This window comes from Papio anubis, chromosome 17 (genome assembly GCF_008728515.1).
Source record: "Papio anubis isolate 15944 chromosome 17, Panubis1.0, whole genome shotgun sequence".
Lineage (NCBI taxonomy): Eukaryota > Metazoa > Chordata > Mammalia > Primates > Cercopithecidae > Papio > Papio anubis.
The window spans coordinates 20,283,214-20,295,933 of record NC_044992.1 but is presented as its reverse complement, the minus strand read 5'-3'; the positions used below and the strand labels follow the sequence as shown (position 1 = coordinate 20,295,933).

The 12,720-nt window shown below is 48.3% G+C and overlaps 1 long non-coding RNA gene across 1 annotated transcript; it reads right to left on the bottom strand.

The window, feature by feature from the left end:
* Positions 1-4,092: 4,092 nt before the first annotated feature.
* LOC108582605 lies at positions 4,093-8,293 on the bottom strand. Its single transcript, XR_001896275.3, has 3 exons — positions 7,736-8,293; positions 6,058-6,194; positions 4,093-4,472 (listed from the first exon to the last, which is right to left on the bottom strand). It is a non-coding gene; the product is annotated as an uncharacterized LOC108582605 (long non-coding RNA).
* Positions 8,294-12,720: the final 4,427 nt, after the last annotated feature.

Genomic DNA, 12,720 nt, shown 5'->3' with positions numbered 1-12,720 from the left:
TGAAAAAAGGAACCTATAGAATGGTAGAAAATATTTTCAAATCATAGATCTGATAAGGAATCGATATCCACAGTGTATAAAGAACTACAACTAGACCACAAAAAAATCAATCCTGATTCAAAAATGGGCAAGGACTTGAATAGACATTTCTCCAAAGAAAATAAACAAGTGGCCAATAAGCACTTGGGAAGATGTTCAACATCACTAATCATTAGGGAAATGCAAAACTACTGAGGCCCCCACCATCCTGACTCTCTCTCCTTCCTTCCTTTAGAGGATGTTGCCTTCCAGATCAACCTCAACCCCACTCAGGGAGCTGCTCAGCTTCCTCGAGGGCCTGGAGTAGATGGCTTCCATCTTCTCTTTTGCCACCTGTGGAGGTTTTTAAGAGCAAACAGAAATTCAAGTGAATTGTCCTCCTACAGTTACTGACGAAACTATTACAGCTACTTCTGATTATCCATTCAGGTTAAATCAGGCATCATTTCAGTCACCTCCAGGTATTAATGTGTATGATATAAATTAGAAAGTCAAGTCCTCCTAGGAGATGACACTTCTGTACAATCCTATTACATTTGCCATCTCTGTCTTCCTGTACTGCATTGCTGTACTGTTTTATGTTGGTTACAGGAACCTATATCAGGGTAGTCCTAAACTTCCCATGATTGGCTTTGTCATTACTCTTGTTGCCATCTTTTGCGATTGGCGAGCACTTCAAAAGCTCGCTTGGGCAAAAGCTCTTGCAGATATTAAAATAACTACTGGTCAAAATATTGTTCAGGAACTTCTGCTTGTAAGAAATCATGATGATGTGTTATTCTGGCTCTGTGACCAGCATGGGATTCCTAAATGTATCTGTGATCTTTGTCTTTCTGAATATGATACTTTGGAGGGGAAATGCTTGGTGTGTGTACAAGTATGAGGAGGCCAACTTACACAATCCATGAAATACTTCTGCTCCTCATAGCCAAGGAGGTATTCCACCTCCTGCTGGAATGTAATTAAAGGGAGAAATACACTGTATGAAATATATGTCTATATCATGACTCGTTGCCAACATCTTGAGGCACATTATTTGTTTCCAATAAAAGTAATGTGTGTTTTTTTTTTAAGCCACACAATGAGATATCACCTCACAGCCATCAGAATCGCTACTGTAAAACAAAAACAGAAAATAACAAGTGTGGACAAGAATGTGAAGAAATTGAAACCCTTGTGCAGTTGGAGGGAATGTAAAATGGTCCAGCCACTGTGGAAAACAGTGTCTTCATCTCTTTCCTGTTGCTATAACTGAACACCCGAGACTGGGTAAATTATAAAGAAAAGAATTTATTTCTTATAGTTCTGGAGGCTGGGAAGTCCTAGGTCAAGGGACTGCATCTGCTTGGCCTCTGGGGAAGGCCTCATGTCATAACATGGCAGAAGGCATCACGTGGGAAAGGGGTGCACTGAGAGCCAAACTGCCTTTAATAACAAACTCAGGCTGGGCACAGCGGCTCACGCCTGTAATCCCAGCACTTTGGGGGCGTCAAGGCCTGCAGATCACTGAGGCCAGGAGTTCGAGACCATCCTGGCCAATGTGGTGAAACCTTGTCTCTACTAAAAATACAAAAATTAGCCAGGGGTGGTGGCAGGTGCCTGTAATCTCAGCTACTTGGGAGGCTGAGGAAGGAGGATCATTTGAACCCTGGAGGCAGAGACTGCCGTGAGCCAAGACTGTGCCACTGCACTCCAGCCTGGGTGACAGAGTGAGACTCTGTCTCAAATAATATAATATAATATAATATGGCACAAAGAATACTAAACAGACCTCTGTACTTGCCCACACAGGTTTAACAGATGTCAACATTTTGCCATATTTGCTTTCTATTTCTCTTTTTTGGAAAAAAACAAAACAAAAAAACCCCCCAAAACTCTGATAAATCTAAAGCCCTCCCATTTTCCTTTGTATAGGTAACCAGTGTCCCAAGTTAGTGTAGATTCTTCTTGACCATATATATACACACATACATACATACACATTTACTACAGAGGTATATACATATATAAAATATGGGGGCCCAGGAAGCGATCCTCCTGCCTCAGCCTCTGAAGTAGCTGAGATTACAGGTATAAGCTACCATGCCTGGCTAATTTTTGTATTTTTAGTGGAGATGGAGTTTCACCATGTTGGCCAGGCTAGTCTCGAATTCCTGGGCTCAAGTGATCCATGCATCTCAGCTTCCCAAAGTGTTGGGATTACATACACACATATAACACATATATTAACAATATATGTACATATATACTATCATACTGTGTAAATCTCTTTGAAATTTGCTTTTTCACTCATTTTTGAGATTTACCCGTGTCAGTACACTGTAGATCTGATTAGTTAATTTAAAATGCTCTATAGTTTCCCATTGTTTGAATAAAACTGTTTATTTGTTCCCTTCCTAATGGACTGTTGGTTGTTTCCATTTTTGTTATTACACAGCACTGCAGTGAAAATTCTTGTATCGATGTGTGGGCGTTTTTTCCTTTTGAGACAGGGTATTGCTCTGTCACCCAGGCTGGAGTGCATTGGCACAATCACAGCTCACTGAAGTCTCAACATCCTAGGTTCAAGCAATCCTCCCACCTCAGCCTCCCAAGTAGCTGAGACTACAGGCGCATGCCACCATACCCAGCTAAATTTTAAATTTTTTGTAGAGACAGGGGTCTTGCCATGTTGACCAGGAGGATGGTCTCAAACTCCTGGGCTCAAGTGATCCACCCGCCTCAGCCTCCCAAAGTGCTGGGATTACAGGTGTGAGCCACCGCGCCCGGCCTGTTTTGCTAGGCATTTGGTTGCTAGATCACAGCGCATGCACATCTTCGACTTTTAGTAGCTATCGCTAAATTCCCCAAAGTTGATCTGAAACCAGTGGGGCGTGTCAGCAATGCTCCTAGCGTGCACACACCAGGCCGGGCTGTGACAGCCCTCGGGCTGGGCCCCAACCCCACTTCGAGATCCGAGCCGGGGCCGGGAGCAAGCAGAGGCCAAGCAATGGGAGTGGGCAACCCCACCTGCAAGGACAAGGCGAGCACCTTCCTGGTCCCCCAAAAGTGCAGAGAGGCCCGGGTCCACAGTCTGGACTTGGACGGCTGCTGCCGCTCTCGGCTCCCGCCTGCTACGTGGAGCATGATGCCCGGGCCGCACCTCTCGCGGCCTGGGGCCGGGGCCGGGTCTGGGTGTGGGGCAGGGGCGTCGTCTCCGCGAACCTACCCCCGTGGCCGCGGCACTCAGGAGTGGCCCGGAGTTCCTCTCGCCCGGTTCGCGGCACGGCCCGGGGCGGGGCGCCTCCGGGAGCGGATCGTGGGCCCGGGCCCAGCCTTCGGGAGTGTCAGGCCCGCGGTCACCCGGATGCGGGGCGGACCCCAGGGACGCGGCCCCGGGCGGCCCTGCGCAGAGTCTCCTCCGGAGGCGCAGGAACTCCGCACCCTTGGTAGGGAAGGCGCCGCTCTCCCTTCCGGCGCTGGGCCCGGGAATGAGGCCCCAGCTTCGCCTCCTCCCAGCGGCCTCCCGGCAGCAGCAGCGGGCGAGAGCGGCGACGCGGGGCCAGGGTCCTGAGCCCCGGAGGCTCGGGCCTGGGGGCACGTCCCGCCCGGCCGCGCGAGGGTGGGAGCGGCGCAGTCGGTTGCCTCGGGGACGCGAGCACAGTGTACCCACCGTCGCCACTGCTGCTCCGACAGCCGCTCCTGCCACCGCCGCCCGCGCCCCAGCGCTGCGGACGGCCCGCCGCTGCCATGAGTATATTAAATTAGTACGTTAATATTAACACTACAGGTAGCCTCAAATTGGTTCATATCAGGTTTTGTCACAAAGTAAGTTTAAACCAGAACGGGCTGGGTGGCTCACGCCTGTCATCCCGGCACTTTGGGAGGCCCAGGCGGGCAGATCACCTGAGGTCGGGAGTTCGAGACCAGCCTGGCCAATATAGCAAAACCCCTTCTCTACTAAATATACAAAAATTAGCCAGGTGTGGTGGAGGTTGCCAGGAGACTGAGGCAAGAGAATCTCTCGAACCCGGGAGGTAGAGAATGCAGTGAGCCGAGATCTCGCCACTGCACTCCAGCTGGGCAACAGAGCGAGACTCGTCTCAAAAATAAAGAAATAAATAAGGGAGTTTAAACCAAATTTAGGGGAGCAAACTTAGTTTTCAGAGTTTTTCTATTTTGGAATTGCAAATAAAGGATTTTAAGCTTCTACCAATTTATATTCCCACCAGCCACTTATGACTTCTCATTTCCCCATATCTTTGCCAATATGGTGTTATTAGGCTTTTTAATTTTTGCCAATCTGATGAGTGTGAAATGAAGTCTTTATTTTCATTTGAATTATCATAATTACTAGTGAGGTTGAGCATTTTTCATTTGTTTATGACAATTCCGGTTTCCTCTTCTGTGAATTTCCTGTTTCTCTTAAATTGTTCTTCTTTTATTGATGTATTCTGGACACAAACAAGTTGTAATGAATTGCCAATATCTTGCCTTTTCATATTTATGATTTCATCATAAAGAAGTTTAAAATTTCAAGGTAGTCAAATTCATCAACATTTTCCTTTATAAATTACGTCCTTCTTATCTTATTTAAGAAACCCACCCCTTTTCAAGTTCATGGTTGTATTTGCTTGCAGATTTTTTTTAAGTTTTTTTTTTTTTTTTTTTTTTTTTTTTTTTTGAGACGGAGTCTCGCTCTGTCACCCAGGCTGGAGTGCAGTGGCCGGATCTCAGCTCACTGCAAGCTCTGCCTCCTGGGTTCCCGCCATTCTCCTGCCTCAGCCTCCCGAGTTGCTGGGACTACAGGCGCCCGCCACCTCGCCCGGCTAGTTTTTTGTATTTTTTAGTAGAGACGGGGTTTCATTGTGTTAGCCAGGATGGTCTCGATCTCCTGACCTCGTGATCCGCCCGTCTCGGCCTCCCAAAGTGCTGGGATTACAGGCTTGAGCCACCGCGCCCGGCCCTAAGTTTTAAAATTTGGCTTTTTATATTTAGTTTTAAAAAATATATCCGGAGTCTGTCTTTGTGTACAATGTGAGGAAGGAATCTAGTTTTATATTTTGCATCTGTTAGCCAGTTGTTCTGGTATCATGTACAAATTGGTGTCTTCTTTTCCCGCTGATGTGTAGTAAAACCGCCTCTGTCACAGTCCAAGTTCCCATCAATATGTGGCCCATCTCTGGGTCCTCTGTTCAGCCCCATGATCTCTTTGTCTGTCTTGCTAATAATAATTCTTTATTATGGTAGGACAAGCCCCTCCCATCTTATTTCTCATTTTCTTCTTCAATAGTGTCCTAGCTAGTCTTGACCCTTTAGTCCTTTATTATATAAATTTTTTAAAAACTTGTCTATTTCCATAGAAAAACTAGTTGGACTTTTTTTTTTTTTTTTTTTTTTTTTTTTGAGACAGAGTCTCCCTCTGTCGCCCAGGCTGGAGTGCAATAGCATGATCTCAGCTCACTGCAACCTCCGCCTCCCAGGTTCAAGCGATTCTCCTGCCTCAGCCTCCCAAGTAACTGGGATTACAGGCATGTACCACCACGCCCAGCTAATTTTTGTATTTTTAGCAGAGATGAGGTTTTGCCATGTTGGCCCACCTGGCTGGTCTCAAACTCCTGACCTCAGGTGATCTGCCTGCCTCAGCCTCCCAAAGTGCTGCAATTACAGGCATGAGCCACCACGCCCGGCCAGGACTTTTTTTTTTAAAACAAACTCTCAGATCACAAAAAACGGGTTGGATTTTGATGAGTATTGTCTTTGCGTCACAATTTCCCTGTTAATAAGGAGGGATGAAAATACTTCTTTTATTTTTTGACACATAGTCTGGCCCTGTCGCCCAGGCTGGAACACAGTGGTGAAATAATGGCTCGCTGCAGCCTCAACCTCCCGGGCTCAAGCAATCCTCCCACCTCAGCCTCCTGAGTAGCTGGGACCACAGGCATGCGCCACCATGCCTGGCTAATTTTTGTATTTTTTGTTGTGACAGTGTTTCGCCTAGGCTGGCCTCAAACTCTTGAGCCCAAGCGATCCACCTACCTCAGCCTCCCACAGTGCTGGGATTATAAGCATGAGCCACCGTACCCAGCCTGAAAATACTTTTTCTTTTCCCTCAAAGGAGAGAGGGCAGTCACACCCCACTTATTCTGAGGTTATATTTCAGCAAACTCCAAAGTCTGGAAAACAAGAGAAAATAAGAATAAGGTCAAAACAGCCTCTGATAAGCTCTAGACACCTCAGAGCCTATGTGCTAAATCACACCCACTTTTGTCACAAGTGGTCTTCTCAGGCCTCCCTCAGAACCTGTTTACGTTAGTCACTGTTCTAGGAAACTTGATGGTCTGATTTCCTAGCCTACAGCAGATTTAAGGCAGCTGCAACTTAGAAGAAACATGGAGGAAAACATGCTGATAACTAACATCTGACAGAGATAGAAAAGTCCAACTACTTATCAAAACCAGCTGCAGGAACATGAGAGGGCAGCAGAGCAGGGCTGCTCACTTCTGAAACCTTTGGAGGCCCCACTGCACATATGATGGACAGAAGGCAGCTCTGTTCCGCACAGTCATTCAGGAGCCAGGAGTTAACCCCTCCTTGTGGGTTCCGGGGCTGCTCTGGCTGTGGACATTCTAGGCAGAGTGGGAAGGTACAGTGAAGAAGTTCAAGTCCAGCATTTCCTCTTAGGCAAGTGACGGGGAAGATGCACCCACCTACTGCAATTTCATCCCATTGCTGAGAGGTTGGCACTAGGCCCTACCCAGCTGCACAAGGACTGCGAGATGTAGTCTTTGCTGGGCATATAAGGCCTTCTAGAGCATCGTAGTGATATAGGAGTTAAGAAGAAATTTCTAGCTGGACATGGTGGCTCATGCCTGTAATCCTAACACTTTGGGAGGTCGAGGAGGGTGGATCACGAGGTCAAGAGATCGAGACCATCCTGGCCAACATGGTGAAACCCTGTCTCTACTAAAAATACAAAAATAGCTGGGCATGGTGGCGCGTGCCTGTAGTTCCAGCTACTTGGGAGGCTGAGGCAAGAGAATCGCTTGAACCCAGGAGGCGGAGGTTGCAGTGAGCCAAGATCGAACCACTGCACTCCAGCCTGGCTACAGAGCGAGACTCTGTCTCAAAAAATAAAATAAAATAAAATAGAATAAAAGTAAAAGAAATTTCTTAGGCAGAGAATGAGGGCAAGGATGTCCTCGGTAAGGTTTTCTTTTTAATCAAAAGCAGCCCCCAGATCATTTCTTTTTCTAACAAAGAGCAGCCTGTAAAATCGAGCTGCAGACGTAGATAAGCAAGCTGGAAACTTGCACGGGTGAATGCTGGCAGCTGTGCCTATAGGAAAATGCTACCTGGGGGCCAAAATGTCATGTTCAACTTTTCTTCCCTTTTCTTTGTCAACCACATGTACAGTAAGGAACAGACAACATGGCGCCGGCCAGATAGAGACTCCATCTGCATAATAAAAGATTAGGGTGGAATGGCCAGCTTTTTCACGCACTATGCAAACGTCACACCTGGCCCAACCAATCGCTCAGGCCCTATGTAAATCAGACACCACCTTCTCAATTTCGTCTGTAAAACCCCGCGCACCCCCACCCCGTGCTTTTCACCACAAAACCGGAAGATCCACTCGGGAGCCTCTCTCTCTGCAGGAAAGAAAGCTATTCTCTTCTCTTTCTTTCGCCTGTTTAACCTCCACTCTTAAACTCACTTCTTGTGTGTCCGTGTCTTCAATTTTCCTGGCGTGAGACAAGAAACCTCGGGTATTTGCCCCAGATAGTGACGCCGCTTCAGCAGGACCTCAGCTTTGACTCTGAGTGAGATGGGAGCCATTGGAGAGCTCTGAGTCCAGCCGTGACCTGATGTGATTTGTAAATGATCCCTCAGGTTGCTGTGTTGAGAAGGGGGAGAGGGTGCAGGGGCAAAAACAGGGACCCCCCTTGGGATAACCTGCTCTCTGAAGCTTTCCTGGCCCCTCCTCCCCTCAGGTGGAGCTGACTTCTTCCTCTGTTGTTCTTTAGGCTTCCACAACATTTCCCATAATTTAAACACTGACCGTTTACTTGTCTGTCTTCCTCCAGGTCAATATATCCACAACACCTGACCCAGAACAGGTGCTTGGCAAAGTATGTTTCCAGCATGTTCGATACAATTGAAATAACAGCTAGAACCCAGTATGCTTGTCAATGATCTTTTTTAAAAATTTATTTATTTTTTACAGACAGGGTCTTGTTTTGTTACCAGGCTGGTACAGTGGTGCCATCATAGCTCATTGTAACCTTGAACCCTCTTGAGGCTCAAGAGATCCTCCTGCCTCAGCCTCCCAAGTAACTAGGACTACAGACCATGCCACTATGCAGAGCAAATTTTAAAATCTTTTGTAGAGACAGGGTTTCGCTATGTTTCCCAAGCTGGTCTAGACCCCCTGGCATCAAGCAGCCCTCCCGCTGTGGCTTCCCAAAGTGCTGGGATTATGGGCATGTGCCACCGTGCCTGGCCAGGGATCCTTAACTGCAGGAAACAGAAACTAACTCCGGTTGTCTTTAAATAAAAAAGAAAACTTGGGAGATGCCCAAAACCCACAGGAAGTTTGGAGAACTAGGTCTGGACAAAGAACAGGAAGTAGCAGAGAGGTTCTTGGCAGTCAGGCTCTGTGTGGCTGTGGTGAACAAGTCAACTGCCTCTCCCACCTTGTTTCAAAGTCCTGGGAAGGGCTCTGACTGGAAGGGCTGAGGTCAAGTGTTGACGCTTTGGTCTCACTGGGGCAGGGAGAGGAAGAACTGGGGCAGGGAAAACCTTCAGAGACCCCTTTGGTTTCCATGATGGGAGGGCAAGGCTCCCTGATTTTGTGTCTCACCAAGACTGTGCTGGCAGGAGGCAGGCAATGGGAAGCAAGAGCAGAGAGCTGTGAGGGGGCCCAGTGCCAGCAAATGTCCATGACAATTTCCCAGGGCTGGAAAAGCACAGAGGCACGAGCTGGGAACTGGGAACTGGGGACTGTACAGGAGATGAGTCTTCCTTGTCTTTGCATCCCCAGGGCTTAGCACAGCACCTAGTACTCAGATGCTCACCTGATGCTTATCCCATGAGTGGATGGATGGAGGGATGAGCTACAAAAACCCAAGGGCTGTATTACTCCTTCCTTCCTTCCTTCCTTCCTAGCCAGAGTCTTTCTGTGTAACCCAGGCTGGAGTGCAGTAGCATGATCCTGGCTCACTGCAACCTCTGCCTCCTGGGCTCAAACAATCCTCCCACCTCAGCCTCCTGGGTAGCTGGGACTACAGGCACATACCACCATGCTCAGCTAATTTTTTTTTTTTTTTTTAATTTTTAGTAGAGGCAGGGTCTCACTGTATTGCCCAGGCTGAATATTTCTAGACAATTGATTTTATGAATCAAAAGGAGATGAGATGGCAGCAGCCTCAATGAAGAGATGATTGCAAAAAAGAAAAAAAGACTTACCTCAGGGGACAAATTGTAGCACTGTTTCCAAAGGCCCCATTCATCTAGCTCTGAGAAGGATTAACATTTATTTAAATAAATTGGCCCCATGCAGTTTGGGCTGATTATGTTGGACACACTGGAGGGATTGGGCAGCGGGAGGTGGGCCAGCCTCCAGATTCTCTCAGGAAGCCATGGATCTGGCCCTGACATCCCATCCAGGAGTGGGCTCCAGTAGTCTGGGGAAGAACCAAGCAGGACGTTTTGACTACACGTGCCAAGAAGCCAGCATCTTCCAAGGAAATCCGCTGGGCTGGGCACCAAGGAGTGTCACAATCCATGTATAGTGAGTTGAGGGGTTGGCCTTAGAACCTGCCTGGAGGTCATACAGCCCAGAGGTTTCCAAATGTGCTCTTGGAGCCTGTGAAGTCACAGAAGTGTCACAGGTGCATCCAGAAGTGAAGATAAGGAGGCAACCCCTGAGCTCCTCATCCCAGTTGCCTTCGACCAGAGCAGCAACACACTTTCCGGTTTTTCAAGGGAGATTCTTTTGAATCAAGAGTTCTGTGGGCCAGGTGCACCTGTAATCCCAGTACGCTGGGGAGGCCAAGGTGGGAGGATCACTTGAGACCAGCCTGGGCAACACAGCAAGACCCCGTCTCGAAAGAAAGAAAGAGAGAGAGAGAGAGAGAGACAGAGGGAGGGAGGGAGGAAGGAAGGAGAGAAAAGAGTTGTGTACCAAAAAAAAAAAAGTTTGGGATCTGCTTCAGTGTTTTCAGGAATATAGATGGGAAGGACACAGAATTACTAGTTATGTGACCTTATTAAGCCTTGGTTTCCCCACCTATAAAATGTGGATAACATCAGAGGATTGTAGGCTGGTGCAGTGGCTCATGCCTGTAATCCCAGCACTTTGGGAGGCCGAGGCAGGCGGATCACCTGAGGTCGGGAGTTTGAGACCAGTCTGACCAACATGGAGAAACCCCATCTCTACTAAAAATACCAAATTAGTCGGGCGTGGTGGGTGGCGCGTGCCTGTAATCCCAGCTACTTGGGAGGCTGAGGCAGGAGAATAGCTTGAACCCGGGAGGCAGAGGTTGCGGTGAGCCAAGATCACCCTACTGCACTCCGGCCTGGGCAACAAGAGTGAAACTCTGTCTAAAAAAACAAAAACAAAAACACTCAGAGGATTGTGGTGAGATTAAATGGGATAATGTATGTGGCAGGATATTATTTTGAGACGCTCATCGATGTTCGTTTTTCTCCCCGTATTTTCCCATTTCCTTTCCCACATTCAAGCAGCATTGAGGGCAGGGGCAGAGTGAGTAGTACCCTAAAACTCTTTCTTAAAGGCCTGAACCCTTAGGGAACTGAGCTGTGTCTAGAAGCGAGAAAAAGTGAAGAGAAGATTCGTGCAAATGCTCAAGGCACCTTGGCCGGAAGTAGAGGGGAGACCAGACCCCACACTCCTCCAGAACCAGCAGGGTCTCCTGTCCCAGAAAGGAATGACAGATGGCAAGAGATCTGTGGCCCTGGAGCAGTTCTCGGGGAGGTAGTGAGATCCTCTAGGCTGACCACGTTGAAGTAACAAGAAAACATTGGCCCTGAAGGGGCTCTGGGGGTGCAGCAAGGACAGCGTCAGAGTGATGGATGGTTTTCTGAGGACCAAATCCTACCACGTGATGTTGCGCAAAGACCTCAGAACTAGGACACAAATCCTGGAAGAAGTTACATATTTAGGCCAGGTGGGGTGGTAATCCTAGCGGCATCTGAGGCAGGTGGATTGTTTGGGCCCAGGAGTTTGAGACCAGCCTGAGCAAGATGGTGAAACCCCATCTCTACTAAAAATACAAAAATTGGCTGGGTACAGTGGCATGAACCTGTCGTCCCAGCTACTCGGGAGGCTGAGGCCGGAGAAATGCTTGAACCCTGGAGGTGGAGGTTGCAGTGAGCCGAGATGGAACCACTGCACTCCAGCCTGGGCGACAGAGTGAAATCCTGTCTCCAAAAAATAAAGAAAGAAAGAAGTTACATATTTTTCCCCACCAGCCTAATGGCAAAGGAACTCCGAATCAGAAATGGGGCACAGGTACAGAAAAACATGAAAGTTGTTCTGCTTGCCCACTGGAGCTGTCCCGGCACTAAGCGAAGGCCTGCCATGTGTGTCTAAGGCCTGGAGCCAGCCCAGAGGCTGCACCTGCATCACTCAGCCCTCTCCCTGCTCGTCTCTGTGCCTCTTCAGTCCAATGCTTCCTCCTTCCCAGGCGCCGTCTGTTCTGTAGTTTTCTCTCAACCTGGCTTCCTGGGAAGGGCTGCAGCCATGTTTGAGGAGCCCAGTAAAACACCCCCAAGGGCTGTTGCCTTCTTCCTCCGGGCTAACTGAATTCTTGCAGGGGCTGGGAAGAGGTGGTGGGAGGACAGGGCAGGCTGATCTGGAGAGTCTGGCTTCCTGGGCCCCAGCCCAGCCCTCGGCAGAGCAATGTGACCTGATCCCACACTTGGCCAAGGCAGCTGCAGACATTTGCAAAGTGACAAAAGGAGAGGAGGGACCTAAGAAGAAAACAGCATTTGCACAGCACATGGAAGTGCCTGGAAATGTTTTCTGGACACATTATTCTTCTCTAGGGTGATTTTCAAGGCCAACCAAGCCTGGAGACTAAAGCTTCCAGAGGTGAGTCACTGGCCTAATGTGGCCACAGCGGCTTCCTCTCTGCAGTGTGTGTGTGAGTGAAACTGCCTTTGCAAAGATTGTAACATTGAGAAAATTATGGCAGTGAAAGAGATCTAATCTAACCCACCCCCATCTTGCATTTGCCTTAATCATTCCTGGGCTTAGGCTAAGCTAACTTTGGGAGACATTTAGATTATCGTTTATTTGTTTGTTTGTTTGTTTGTTTGTTTATTTATTTAGAGGCAGGGTCTCTCTCTGTTGCCCAGGCTGGGGTCCAGTGGTGCGATCGATCTCAGCTCACCGCAACCTCCGCCTCCCAGGTTCAAGTGATTCTCATGCCTCAGCCTCCCAAGTAGCTGAGACAGCTCCGTGCCACTACACTCAGCTAATTTTATTGCATTTTTAGTAGAGATGGGGTTTGCCCTGTTGCCCAGGCTAGTCTCGAATTCCTGGCCTCAAGTGATCCACCCACCTTGGCCTCCGAGTGTGATGGGATTACAGGCATGAACTACAGCACCCTGCCAAGGTTATAGTTTAAATTATACTAGGCCTTCCCCAAAAGTCAACTGCCTTTTAAAGCTGAT